We start from the raw sequence: 14,115 nt of genomic DNA on the forward strand, positions 1-14,115 counted from the left end.
TTCTGTCTCATTTTCCTCCTCCCTAATGGTCACTTTCTTCACTGTTTGTTTAAATTATTTCCCGGGTAAATATAGCTCGTAATTATTCATCTTCCTTGAGAACTGTAACTCTCTACAGAGAATCCTTGCTGACATGAAGGGTAATAGGAACTCCCCCAGTTAATGTAGGTTACTTTATTGGGACAGTCCAAAAGTTTGTGATTGGCCAGAAAAGTTACAGAAACTTGTGTAGTGTAATAAAGTGAGAGTGCAGGAAAGGGGTGGATGAGATTTTGCACTGCTGGACCTCCTCACATATGGGGGGCTGTGCAGAGTGGGTGCTGGTGGAGAAGCCAGGGCCAGAACTTGCAAGCAGTGGGGACTTCAGTGCTCATGGTATAATTTCAGGTGAGATGTGAACTCTTTGCTGCTGCAAAGGCTGATGGGAAAGCTGCACACTTTAAAGAGCAAAGACTGGGGCACTATGGGGATAGGGAAGTTCTGCCTGCAACTCATTTGGATCATGTGCGGTTTTTCGCACTCAAACGCAATACAGTTGCATCTCCACAAGCAGCTGTAGGGGCATGACTGAGTGGTAATGGGGCATTTGCACCTAGTCTTATAGGGGTATTCAATATGGGTGCGATAACATCGTTTTTTGCGTTAATATCGCACTTTTTAACGGTTTTGCATTAATATCACTTGTTTTAGTTTTACACCGTATTCAATTTCAAAGACTTATCGCAGTTTTGTAAAGTCTTTGATAAGAAACGGTGATAACTTTTCACCATTGAATAGGTGTCGAAAAAAAGTGCAGAATTGGGGTTTAGGGGTGCAGGCTTAAAAAAAATAGCCTGCACCCCTGAGAATGACATTTAAAAAAGAACTGTCAAAAAAAGTTTAAAAAAAAAATAGGGACACCCCAAAAAATTAATTTAAAAATTGGGGTGCAAAAAAAAATGGGAAAAAATTGTATAACAATAGGGAAATAGGTTCAGGGCTATTCTGCATGTATGCGGCAGGTGTTTTGTAGAATAGGCTATTAGCGGCAGGTGTATTCTAGAATAGATTATTAGCGGCAGGTGTATTCTAGAATAGATTATTAGCGGCAGGTGTATTCTAGCATAGATTATTAGCGGCAGGTGTATTCTAGCATAGATTATTAGCGGCAGGTGTATTCTAGAATAGATTATTAGCGGCAGGTGTATTCTAGAATAGATTATTAGCGGCAGGTGTTTTCTAGAATAGAATTATAGCGGCAGGTGCACAAATGCAGAATTTTTAAAAAGTGACTTTAGGGACTTAAAAATATGCTAGTACCCATTTTCATGTACCCCAAATTTGATGGGACCACTTAAAAAAACGAAAAAAATAACCTAAGTGCTCTTCTGCATCACTTCTTCAATGTCGGGAAAAAAGCACCTGCTGCGGCTATTTAAAGCCCCGACTTTCAATTAAAGGCTAAAACGGGGGCACCCATAGTGTTCCCCCATGTTTTTACAACTTTAGGGGGGGTCTTACAATTATTTTAAGGAAAAATTCGTAACTTTACGCAAATCCAACTTCGGAGTTTCCCGTTTTCGTTAAGTTTATTTTGAATACGGGGATAAGCGGGAGCGCGCACCATACTTTAACGCAGCTAAAAACTCCGATATGAAACATTAACTTCGCCAGGGAAGTTAACCTTTCATATTGAATACCCCTCTTAGAGTAATAGAGCATGGAGCGGGGTATACAGGTGACCAGTCGGTGACTGTGTGCGGGTATCGGTGCAGGATGCGAGTGGCAACACGTCCGTGTTCCACTGTGGTACTCTAACACAGAGACAAGATGGCGCCGCCCATGTGCAGAAGTACAAACGGCGGCCATCTTAGTTGGGGATTGAAGCCTCACCAAAGGAGCCAATATGGAGTATCTCTGGCTTCAACATTTCTGGGCTACACTGAGTTGTGCACAGGCGGAGAAGCACCTGTTTACAGACGGACCTCGCGCACCTAGGATAGGGCTATAGCACGTGTGCGCGGATAATGGTAACCGCTATGAAAGCATATTGATTAGGGCGTTGCAGCCCCATAAATGCGTACAATCTGATTATGGGCAAATATCTATATTTTTCTCTGTGCATGCAATATAGGTCATTTACCATCGACTTATACGCAATTCTGAATTGACCCCTATATGTGAATTATACAGAACAGAGTCTAAATGATGCCGCTTTCTCCTGAGCATGATGCAGTCACAGTTGCAACCCCGTACGCTGAGATACGCCCCCAAATCAACTGCGTCACGCCTGCCTTTTTGCCGCCACTCTCCGTAACCTCCCCTAAACGGCCCATAAATGTCAATCACTTTGCAAAGAAATCCCCACTGAGAACGGCATCGCTGAGGTATCCTGGTGCGTGCGCAGTGCAACTGTGTCACATGTGCAGTTGGCCAATAATCGTTCAACTGCGTAAATATTTGTATTGCGTCCATATCTGAATCGGGCCCACCATACTGCGGATATGTTCTGCGGCACCTCAACGCTAGATGATTTGGTCTGTTCAAATTTCGACAAGATATTGGGACTGAAGCACAAAGTCCAGTAAGGGGTTGAACACAGTCCTACAAGCCTGTCCCCACTCAGTTACCGTGACCCTTCCCATTTGTCTATCTCAGCCGCTTCAGAGTTCAGGGGGGCCTTCTGCTCAGCCCGGCTCAGCTCATCTCTAAACGAGTTGACCAGACAGGGAGCGTGGGAATAATAGAGCATGTCAGGGTTAGCGTGGTGAGCTTTTTCAAGGACTGTTGGGGCTGGGGAGTTGGGACCAAGGTTCCAATGTGAGAATAATTGTGGACAGCTGCATGGCAAGTGGCTGTTACTTGCCACCATGCTATCGCTATTAGGCCCAGGTAGCCAGAGCTATACCACCAAAAGCTGGGAAACTCTAGGTCATAGTGCTCTAGATCCTAATCCGGCCACGTGTATATGTGTGGGAGTACTGGACTTGAATCCCAGGAAGCACTAAACGTCCAGTAATGTTATTCAGTTGTTGTCTTTGTCTTTCCCTTTCATGTTAATGTGCACTTTACTATATAGGGCCGTATTCAATTAGCCGTGAAAAGTCGGAAAGGTTTCGCCTGCTGTACTTTTCGCCTACATTGTGTGTTTTGGCTGCGGAAACTTATCGGGTGCGCTCCCGCTATTCGTCATATTCAATTCCAAAGGACGCAAAAACGCGTCCCGGCAAAACTCAAACAGGCGAAAAGTGCTGTAAAAAATGGGGAAATCAGCCTGACACCCCCCAAAAGATGCACTAACATTGGGGATCAATATAGATGTCCCCCGAATAGCCCTACTGAAGCTTTTGGGGTACTTAAGTGCTGTCAATTGGCTCTAATTAGTGTCTTTGCACACGTGGTGAAGAATAACATTATAAAGTAGTTCTTTTTAGGAAAATTTGTATCCCTGTCAAATTAGGGGTACGTGAAAATGGCTGCAAGCATGGTTTAAAATCGCAAAAGTGAAGTTGTAAAAAACACACCTTCAGCAAGCACCTGCAATCAAAAAAACACCTCCCCATACTTACAGACCCCCCAAAAGTCTATTTTGCTAGTTTACAAGTTTGTACCCCCACTTTGCACTTTTTTGCCCCCATTTTCAAAGTCATTTTTTGGGGTGTTCCTCTTTTTTTAGTTTTTTGTTTACGCTGGTATGCTTTGGGGGTTTGCCCCAAGGGTGCTGAGTGGTTTCCCGACGTTTGCACCCCAAAACCGCAATTCTGCCCTTTTTTTCATCACCTATTCATAGGCGAATCTTTTTCGACTATTACATTGCATTGCGTTATCGTGTACGCGAAAACTATTTGGATTTAAATACGGCAAAAAGTTTCCGCCTGGTGAAATTACGTCACTTTTTCGCGGAAAACGGCTTTTCGCGTCTAATTGAATACGGCCCTTAGTGTGAATGTAGCTACTATGAACCTTCTAGAGGTAAATATAAACATGCTTTATTTGCTCACCAATCCTGGTGTGAGGAGACTCCACAGGGGGAAAAAAACACATGGGCAACATTAGGCTCCTCCTAGATGTAGCCCCGACACGTAGAGGCTTAGCTCTGATTGGACAGACCGTGGGGAAAGCTGACCTGATTGGTTAGGAGCAGCTAAATGAATGTGGGTTTAGCCGTACTGTAGTACATTGGTACTTCTTTCATAAATTGTAACAATGAGGTACATTGTTTCAATGTGCTTCAACTCTGTGCGCATTGGCTGACATATAGCTATAAATAAATATATACAGTATAAATATAGTTGCACATGTAGATAAAGAAACACACTAAAGAAGATTATCTCTGCTTCTCTTCTGTTTCGTGCATCTTTAGGGCCCAATCATAGCCCCTGATGTAGGTGAATTTGTTTGGGAGTGGGGAGGGGGAGTTTGAAAAAGTACAGATCTGAGTTATATGCTGCTGCATCTGCATTAGTGTCTTTTGCCGTAGTTGTGTCGGCAACTTTATGTTGATGCTAGTATCAGCCCTTACCCTGGTGTACAGCCATGCGTCTGTAAGGACTGGGATGCCCTCTTTGAGCGTTCACCGTTACAAACATGAGTAGCACCCTCGGACCGGCACCAGCCCCTGCTAGGTGCAGAATCTCCGCCAGAGTATGACCTCCAATCTACGTGATTAAGCTACTCATAGAAACCCCACTGAAAAGAATAGGCCCATTGAAATCAATGGTGTAACTCCCTGCAGCTTTTGAATTAAGCAAAATTAGTTTCTACTATGCTGTGCTTTTAAATAATTGAATACTGGCTATCCACTAGTTAAGAGACGCAGGAGGGGGGATTACTCGGTGAATCTTAACAGCTTACTTGAATATACAAATATGTGGTTTGTGGGTCGTTCTTGTTATTGCATAACTAACTAGGCAAACAAAGCAGATTTATAACATGAGCACTGTACATTGCATGAGAGCAGGTGCGCTCTTTGTGTGCTGCAATTTCCAGAATTTATTTACTGTGGTCTTATCCCAAACTAACATCTGCTTTCTACACAAGTGCACAGATTGTCTGCATATCTGCAACCAGATCCTGTGAAAAGTCCTAGGCTGTCAGTGTAAAACACACATGTACGGTATTTTCTGCTTGTTCTAGTGTACAAAGCGGTGACTTCAATGGTGCCCTTTGCAGCCTGTTGCCACAAATCATTTTATGAGCAATAATACTCAGAGATACAGTCTGAATCCCAATGGCAGATACACAGTAAGAACTGGCAACAGGCACTGAACAACCACAATAAAGGTTTACATATTAAAGTGCATTGCTCAACTGTTCAGAGGCTCTGGTCATGCAACTCATGGTCAGGCAGTTTGGGGTACGGTAAAATGGCGTTAATGGTAAGCAGACAAGGGTGAGGCAAAAGGCAAGTCCGGATTACAATCCAAAAGTTCCGGTACACAAGAGGCTGGGGAAGGTACTGTACACATGGATGAGTTTGTAAGTAAGTCTAGAAATACACACTCAAGCCACAAAACTAAACACATAAGGGATGGCAATAAAAACGGCAGAATCAACGTGGCTAAACTCTACCCAAAGTCCAGTTTCTCCTGTAGGATTATGGTCTTGTGGGGGTCTCTTTCTTGGCACTAACCTTACATTCACGGCAAATGCCATAGAGGTGGAGCCGCTAGGTAAAATCAGGTGTCTCTTTCAGGGTGCTTTCGGTAGATAGATCTGTGGCTGATTTTCAGGAGAGACCTGCTAACACTTCGGGAAACCCCCCCTGCACCCTTGGGACAGTTCCCCAAACATTTTTTTAAAAAGTCATTAGAACACCCCAAATACAGTAAGTACTTTCATTTTGGGGGTGAAAAGTGTAAAGTTGGGGGACAAACTTAAAAACTAGCAAAATAGACTTCTGGGGGGTCCCCAAGTATGGGGGAGATGTTGCAGGTGGTTGCGACCGCTGGATTTTTAACGTGATTTAAAACTTCACTTTAGCAACTTAAAAATATGCTAGCACCCATTATCATGTACCCCAAATTTGCTGGGAGTACTTATTTTCACATAAAAATACAGCTTAATGCTATTTTTCACCACTTGTGTTAATGAGCTAATTGGCACCAATTGTCACAACTGAAACACCCCAAATACCTTCATTACGGCTAATCGGGGGCATCTATAGTGATCCCCAATGTGAGTGCCTCTTTTACGGGGTGTCGGAGTTCCCAATTTTTGACAGGACTTTTCGCCTGTTTCAGTTTCGCCGGATGACGTTTTCGCATTCTCTCTACTTGAATACGGCGAATAGCGGGAGCACATCCGATTCTTTTCTGCATGCAAAACACGGGATGCAGGTGAAAAGTCCGGCATGCGAAAAAGTTTTGCGGGTGCGAAACTAATTGAATACGGCCCTTAGTCTCTTCGAATTTCTACAGGACATTGGGCAAGGCTAACCTCTACCCCAAGTCCAGTTTCTCCTGTAGGATTATGGTCTTGTGGGGGTCTCATTCTTGGCACGAACCTTACAATCACTGATTGAGTAACATCAGTGCATGCTGTCATACGGTCACGGCAAATGCCATAGAGGTGGAGTCGCTAGGTAAAATCAGGTGTCTCTTCCAGGGTGCTTTCGGCACTGTAAGATTTGTGGCTGATTTACAGCAGAGACCTGCTAACTCTAGGCCCAGAGGGGGATGTAATTATCAGACCGTTGGACGGCATGCCGCTGGTCTGAATCCCGGCACTGAAAGTCCGACACGGGACTTAAGATAGGCTACGAAACACCAACACCTATCTTAATCCTGACCAGAAGGTCGCCAGCCCGAATGAGGTAAGTCTGGGGCGCCCTTATTGGTTAGCTGTGGTGGGGAGGATAGGTTTAGGCAGCGTAGCGGGCTTAGGCATCCCTAGGAGGGAGGGTTAGGCACTAAGAGGGGGAGGGTTAGATTTAGCCATGAAGGGGGGAGACTTGGGTTTAGGCACTAATGGGGAGGGTTAGGGTGCAGGGTGGGGAGGGTTAGTGTTCTGCTACAAGAAGGGAGGGTTAGAGGGAGAAGGGGGGAGGGTAAGCATCCTTACCCGACCCCTGTCGGGATACCAACCATCGGGATGTCGCTGATGGTATTTTGACAGGAGGCATCCCCACAGCCAGCATTACATGGAGGAGGTGCCCCTTCAGTGCTGGCGCCCGGGGCAGGCGCCTCAATTGTCTCCCATAGTTCTGCCCCTGTATGAGAGGATGTCTCACAACTAAACCTTCTCGGTATAGTTTAGAATTGAAATCCCAAGGGATCTATGTTGGTACCAACACCAAACATACAAAGTACATTTGGAAGGAGAATATGTGATATGTAAATGAATTGTTGGTGTTAAAGGTGTTAAATGCTGTAATAATATTTCAATCAAGGGAATGTATGTTATTGTAATTAAAAATTTATGTGTATGTTTGGTAATGTGAATTCCATTGACAGTCAAACCAAGTTACTTTAATACATCATATAAAACTGTTTAAAACTTATCAACTGCTGTGGTTAATTGATGGAAAATACCTAGGGAATAGTACCTAAAACTTAGGTTGGGCTTACCCAAGTAAGCCTAAATAAAACATTTCCAATGTATAAAGCTTAGGTGGGGGCACTGATATAAGGGTACGCCACTTAACGGGCAGTTGAGGGTGGGTATATCCTAGACATGAAGAGAGATGGTAACCTAGAGTCTCTAAGGGGGGTTACATTTAAATTGTTGTTTGCTATTTTTGCCAGTGTGATATTTGTAAAGTAAGAAGCAAAATAGGTTTCTATACCCTTTTTTTCTAACAATACATTTATTGGTGCATTTTGCTAGTGCAGAGTGATTGACTAGGCTTTATTATCAAGTTTATTACATTAGCCTAGAGGTTCCCAATCACGGTTCTCAAGGCTCTCCAACAGTTCAGGTTTTAGAGATATCCATGGTTGAGCACAGGTGACTTAATTAGTACCTCAGTTAATTTGATTTAACCACCTGTGCTTAACCATGGATATCTCTAAAACCTGGACTGTTTTGGAGCCTTGAGGACCGCGTTTGGGAACCTCTGGATTAGCCCCTAAAGTGGCAGCCCCCCCTGTGTTTTAGGTGACGGGTGCTGCTTTGGGTAATGCTGAGGATAATATAAGGACTTGTGTAACAGACTTCTCCTATCTAGAACAAAGCATGTGACAGAGGATATCACTGCAAGCGGAGGAAAAATGTCCCCAACCCCATAAAACAGGGTTCTTCACTGTCAAGGTGGTCGGACTATGGGAAGCCTGTCACTAGGAGGTGGTAAGTGGAGATGAATTAATTAGATTGGATGTTTTTCTTACTATTATTCACATTATTATTATCTTGTGTTTATATATAGCAACAGAATATTATTATTATTATTATTATTATTATTATTATTATTATGGTGCCACAAGGGTCCAGTACAGGAATCGGTATGACATACCGCCGGACGTGAGCCCGGCGGATGTAATACCGATGCCGGAAGACAGAAGAGTGAAGATCCCGACAAGGTAAGTAACTATACTATCCCTAACCTTCTCCCCCTCCAATCCTACCTTAGGGGTGCCTAACCCTAATCTCCCCCATAGTGCCTATCCCTAACCTCCCCCCAGGGGTGCCTAAACCTAATCCCCCTCCCCGCACCCTAAACCAAACCCTCCTGGGGGGGTGCCTAGCCCTAAACTCCCCCTGGGGTGCCTGACCCTAAACTCCCCCCCCCCCCGGGGGTACCTAACCCTAACCCCCTCTGGAGCCTCTAACCCTCCCAGGGGGGTGCCTAACCCTAAAGTCCCCCCCTGGTGGTGCCTAACCCTAAAACCCCCCCTGGAACCCCTAACCCTCCCAGGGGGGTGCCTAACCCTAAACTCCCCCCGGGGGGGTGCCTAACCCTAAAGTCCCCTAGCCTGACCCTCCCAGGGGGGTGCCTAACCCTAAGTCCCCCCATGGAGCCCCTAAACCTAAAACGCGGCTGCCCGCTCTCGATGCCCGGCTTACTTTTATTCGGTATGCCGGGCGTCGGGATTTCGGTGGGTGAATAATGATAGGCGTCGGGATTTCGACACCTATCATTAATCCCACGCCAGGATTTGACAATCGGGAAGCTGGCGGTCGGCATTTCAACCGCTGACTTCCTGACCTCATACCTCCAGTACATAGTGGAAGGAACAGACAGTACAGGAGAGACATACAGGACAGTTACAAACAAGTTCACTCCTTTATAAATATACATAATTATTATAATCCACAGATTACATAATTTAGCAGAGACCACACAAGACTTTGCCATGTAGAGGGGCTATGGGTGATTAAAGCCACGTAACAGGGCAGCATAGCGCATACGTCAAGTTTCATGTTGCCGCAGTGGGAACGTCCTGTATTCGCAAAGTGATTGACAGGCAGGGACCGTTTGTGGGCGGCAACAGGGGGTGGTGACGAAAACACAGACACGTTACGACCGGTTTTTTTTGGGTACGTCTCACTCTGTGCAACTATAGAGTTTCCCAGAAGCCCCTATATTCAACTGATCAGCACCTTTAGACGCAGTCGCTCGGATTTGTGAAGCTGCCAGCTGGCGCCCTGATACGTATCCCGGCGGCTGCAACCTTTGCATATTTTTCCACAGCCACTGCGTACAAACTCGCAAACAGCGGTGGCATTGGCGTCCATCTGTGAATCCAGCGCAGAGATCGCTAGTCCCAGGCCAAATACTAATGACGATGATTGCGACTCTGGGCGTAAAAACAGCGGGTGGGATAGGCTTCCACGTGCAGCCGCGCGGATGTTTGGCATACACGCATGGATTAGCATAACGAAGTAAGTAACCTCACGCGGCCGTATGGAAAAGTGGACGCGTTCGGATGTGCGCAATACAGAATCAGGCCGTATGTGTGCAGTCTCTGCATTATTTTGTAAGGATGAATGAAGAAACAAGAGAGAATTGGAGTCTATGGGAGGAGTACTTGGAAAGCTATAATGCAGCGTCTATATGGCGGTTGAAGGTAGCAGATTATGGGGACAACTCTTGTTTACAGACGCAGCTGGGTGCGGAGCATTTTATAAAGGGAAAGGGCGTGGTGTAAAGTGGCCTAGAGCCCCTGGCGTAACTACCGAAGGTGCAGGGGGTGCGGCTGCTATGGGGCCAGGACCACCTCCCCCTACACCTATGGTGCCAGGCCAGCCGTGGCCGCGTCCTACAGCAGTGTGCTGCGCAGGGCAGGCACATCTTCCTCACAGTCGGCTCCGCCTTTGGCTCTCCTCATTGGCTGATACTGGGAGCAGGCATGGCCGCCTCCTCCCATCGTTAGTCAGTGAGGAGAGATGGAGCCGACCGGGAGAGGAGCTGTGCCTACCCGAAGGAGGATGCGACCATGGAGCAGGTAAGTCGTGGTGAGGGGGGTGGGGGCAGGGACCTAGGGGAGCCCATGAAAATTTTGCTATGGGGCCCCCCTAGGTCTAGTTACGCCCTTGCCTAGAGCTATAGATTATGACGGGCTGATGAGTAACATAGCTCTGCATTAATTCTACCCAGTCTTGTGGAATTATGGGGGCAATGGTTTAGGGACTGAAGGGGATGATCTCATTGTGATAGAATGAGTGTGGTCATGAACACTAAGAATGTATCATGATTAGTCCCAGTAATAGACCTGTTGCAGCAGTTACGATGCAGCAGTCAGGTTAAATCTACAGTACATACAGCTTTCAGGTAAGTTCATTCTGATGCTGCAGCCTGCAGGGGAGGGTGGTGCATTGTACAATTGTTTTAGCCGCTGCTATTTCTTTTGGGCGCCCGATGGAGCAATTCAATTTGGGCACAAATAACCGCAGCTGCACACATTTCTGCTCGCAGCGATAGGTCAGCACTCTGGGCGCCCAATGTAGAACTTTAGATGGGTTTAGCCACTATGTGGCCCATTTGGGCACCTAAAAAACAATTGGATCTTCCCCTAATTGACAGGAACACCAGCCTGTCCTTATTAATTTAAAGAAATACTTAAAAAACATTTTAAAGGTCAATTTGTTAATAAGCTTTTTTTAAGATCTTTTTATTGGAGCAATAAACAAGGTGAGTACCAGATACGGGAGTCAAATCACTTATTTTACAACATATTGGGGCCCATTTATCATATAAATATTTGCGGCATATTCCCTGAAAACACCCGTTTTCGGGGGACATCCACATATATTAAGTATCCCCTGAATGTATTACGGAGGAATGCGATTAAGGGCACTAATATCGCGCCCAGATCGCGTTGCAATTGCTATTATTGATAAATGGGCCCCATCGCATGTTAGATTTCAAAATATGAAACATTGTAAAGAGACATGACAAGAGGACATAATTGTGGAAGGGCACAAATTTATAGTTTGCAGAGGGCACCAAACTCCCTAGCACTGGCCCCGGGTTGAAGGGAAACTTTTTTCTTTATGTCAGGAGTGGAGATTTGGGCAGCTGATGCTTTATCTTTATTTTAAGTCCCATTGGCAGGTGGCTGGCTGGGACTCAGCGGTGGGATGGTTACTGACAGGCAGTTCATCGTGGAATCGTGTGGAACGGGATGTAGTTATGAGACCGGTGGCCGCGATGCTGAATCCCGACAAGGGACTTAAGATAGGCGTTGAAATACCGACACCTATCTTAATGCCAACGCCGGAACGTCGAAGGACGCCAGGCCGAATGATGCGAGTCCGGGGCGCCCTTAGCGTTAGCCTCGGGGAGGGAGGGTTAGGGAGTGTAGCGAGGTTAGGGTTAGGCTTTGGGGGGGGTTAGGGTTAGGCACCCCTAGGGTGGAGGGTTAGGATTAGACACCACTGGGGGGGGTTAGGTTTAGGCATGAAGGGGGGAGACTTAGGTTTAGGCACTTATGGGGAGGGTTAGGGTTAGGCTACAAGAAGGGAGGGTTAGGGGGAGAAGGGGGAGGTTAAGTATACCTACCTGACCCCTGTGGGGATACAACTGTCAGTATTCTGACAGGAGGCATTCCTACAGCCAGCATGACATACCCATTCCTGTGGAACTATATGGAATGAATGACAAAGCTTGGTGTCACAAGTGGCTGGTTACGCCAATGATCAGGAGTGATTAGGGCATGTGGGAGAGCAGTTTGCCAAATGGATTGGACTCGCTTTAGTAGACAAGCCTCTGGCAGGAGTGGAGTTCTTACATTTTAAGGAGTAAAGATTTGTCAGACTAGTTTATTTGAACTCAAGCCATGAAAGATTACATAAAGGAGAAAGTATCTCTATAAATCAGGAGACCAAAATGAAAATTGAGGGGGCGATGGGGACAGCATTGAGATAAATAAGTTGCTGTGGATATGAAGTGAAGCTGTTGGGTGTTTCCCTTGTTCTGGGCAGCTGGTTTGCATGCCCAAAACCAACAAGTTGGGATTGCAGTGGTTGATGTACAGAGAGACATTGCACTTCGCCTTAAGGGCATCTAGAATACAGTAGATGGGCTGCAAAAGATCTTTAGGTTTTTACCTCTTTGCAATAGCAGAACGTCAGAAGTGCCACTGATAGGTTGGAGAGAATATGCGCACACCCATTGCCCAGTGAGAATGAGGATGGGAATTTATGCCTAGTTTTTTGCTTCATACTGTATGGAGATTTAGCAGTTTGGTGGTCTCATTGGGGTCCCATGGGATTGGGGTAGCAGAGGCTGCTGACACGTGGGAGTGGTGCAATGATAATTATGAGAATAGGAAGCTATAAGCTATATTTGGTGGTGATGGAAAAGTGAGAGTGTCAGAGAATGTGACACTATGCAGAGAGTGTTCTAAGTTTGTATCTATGATTAGTGTGTGTGCAGATTTATATGTAATACTGTTACATGGGAGTCAGGCGAGAGGTGAAGAGGAAGTGAACACTCTACCTGAATACACTGCTACAGGGGGACAAGGACAACACCCTCCTGTGGGTTCCAGTTACTGCAATGCATTGTCTGCGGTCCAGACACTCCCTAGTCAACAAACCGAGCTTCTTACTACTGCTTTATTACACTGTTTATTATGCCATTTCACCTTCAAACCACATCTGTTATTTACCTCTCACTCCCTCTCACATGTGCTCATTTTCCTTTATTTACTATGGTTTCATAATAACCTGTACGCTTTCCCATTCATGCTCTCTGCTACCACTTTATTCCCCCTGTCACTCCTGCTTATCATTCATCCCATTCATGCCTTGTACTCATACTTACACATATCTTGTTTCCCCTCTCCAGGAGAACGAGGTGGGAGGTGCAGGAAGCCACTGTAGGGGGTAGTTGTGAGGCGATTTGTGACATTAGGCTGAGAATCGCATATCTGTGCCCCTCGTCATGTCCCAACCATTTTCCTAGGAAGTGGGCAGGACACAAGAAGGAGACCTACTCCCCAAGGAGTTCATGAGGATTCCGCAAAGTTCGGGAATCTTCCAGGTGGTTTTGAAGAGTAGGCAGTTTTACCAGTACTGCTTGGACCAGCTGCTCTCACCACTCTAAAATCACTTACCACCCCTCCATGTAGTCATTTCTCAACCAACTTCTTACTTACCCCCTCCTATCTGTCTGAAAACTTCTTAGCCCTATCCTTCCCTTCATTATTTTCCCTGCTTGTAGATTCAAATGCACTGCTACCTGCTTCCTCATCATTGCCTAGCCTGCACTAACGTCCCTCTAACCTATCTCCCTTATTGGTCATCCTCCTGGGACCAGACATTGGAAGTTTTTGTGTTGTGTTGTATCTAAAAAGTGTAGCCGATGCCAGCACTGCCGAGACTTCTCTCAGGCCAGGTGTTGGTGGTAGTGTGACCACAGTAGGGGTCATGGCTAGGTGCTCTTGTTCAGTATGAACCTATGGGAAACTGTGGGAACCTATGGGAAACTCCCAGGCCCCTAGGGAGGCATAGATAGCCCGTACCCTCTCCCCTCTCTCAGCACTCCTGGCCGACATATACACAGATGATAGCTAGGACTCTTGCGCAGTGTCCTTTCAGTCTTCTACACGTCCATCCATATTTCTGGCGATTTCTTCGGAAATACAGTATGGTGCCATCAGCATATTTTTGAAGAGCTCCCTGAAAGATTGTGCCAAATACAGCCCAAATAAACCTTGTTTTGGGGTGAGGCATGTGCTGCCCTTTGATACG

The 14,115-nt window shown here is 46.0% G+C and overlaps 1 protein-coding gene across 3 annotated transcripts in view; it reads left to right on the forward strand.

The window, feature by feature from the left end:
• The first annotated feature begins 253 nt into the window (after positions 1–253).
• Positions 254–14,115, forward strand: part of ACHE (acetylcholinesterase (Yt blood group)) — a 73,485-nt gene continuing 59,623 nt past the window's right edge. The window contains exons 1-2 of one of the 3 annotated variants that reach the window (XM_088446161.1): positions 254–387; positions 8,147–8,265. The gene's annotated coding sequence lies outside the window, so the exon portion shown is untranslated. Of the gene's footprint in view, positions 388–8,131; positions 8,266–14,115 lie in introns of those variants that run through there. The other 2 variants (XM_088446164.1, XM_088446162.1) reach the window with 2 other exon arrangements.

This window comes from Taudactylus pleione, unplaced genomic scaffold (assembly GCF_031769625.1).
Source record: "Taudactylus pleione unplaced genomic scaffold, aTauple2 ptg000393l, whole genome shotgun sequence".
NCBI classification, from domain to species: domain Eukaryota; kingdom Metazoa; phylum Chordata; class Amphibia; order Anura; family Myobatrachidae; genus Taudactylus; species Taudactylus pleione.